Genomic DNA, 399 nt, shown 5'->3' with positions numbered 1-399 from the left:
AGGCTTCTACATCGACTATGAAGTGGTCTCCCTAACAAGACATGAGTCCATCTGGCCCCCTAAAAAATATTTACAACATTATTGATTATATCCCCCAGACTGTCTTTTCTATCCCTGAGGCCATATTGTAGTTATCAATTTGTATTGTCTCATCCCTTCCCCTTCTCCGTCATCCCCACCCCCTCCCAACTAGCAACCCTCAGTTTTTCCCCTTGAGCTTTGAGAGTCCTTTATATAGTATTATGGTTACGAGTCCTTTGTCAGATATGTGACTTGCAAGTATTTCCTATCAGTCTATGACTTGTATTTTCATTCTCTTAAAAGTGTCTTTTAAAGAACAGAAAGAAATTAATTGATTTTGGGGAAGTCCAATTTAACTTTTTTTTCTTTTAAAGGTCT

Source organism: Hipposideros armiger, unplaced genomic scaffold (genome assembly GCF_001890085.2).
Source record: "Hipposideros armiger isolate ML-2016 unplaced genomic scaffold, ASM189008v1 scaffold_495, whole genome shotgun sequence".
Taxonomy (NCBI): Eukaryota; Metazoa; Chordata; class Mammalia; order Chiroptera; family Hipposideridae; genus Hipposideros; species Hipposideros armiger.
The sequence above is the reverse complement of the archived record's forward strand: the minus strand, read 5'-3'. Positions refer to the sequence as shown.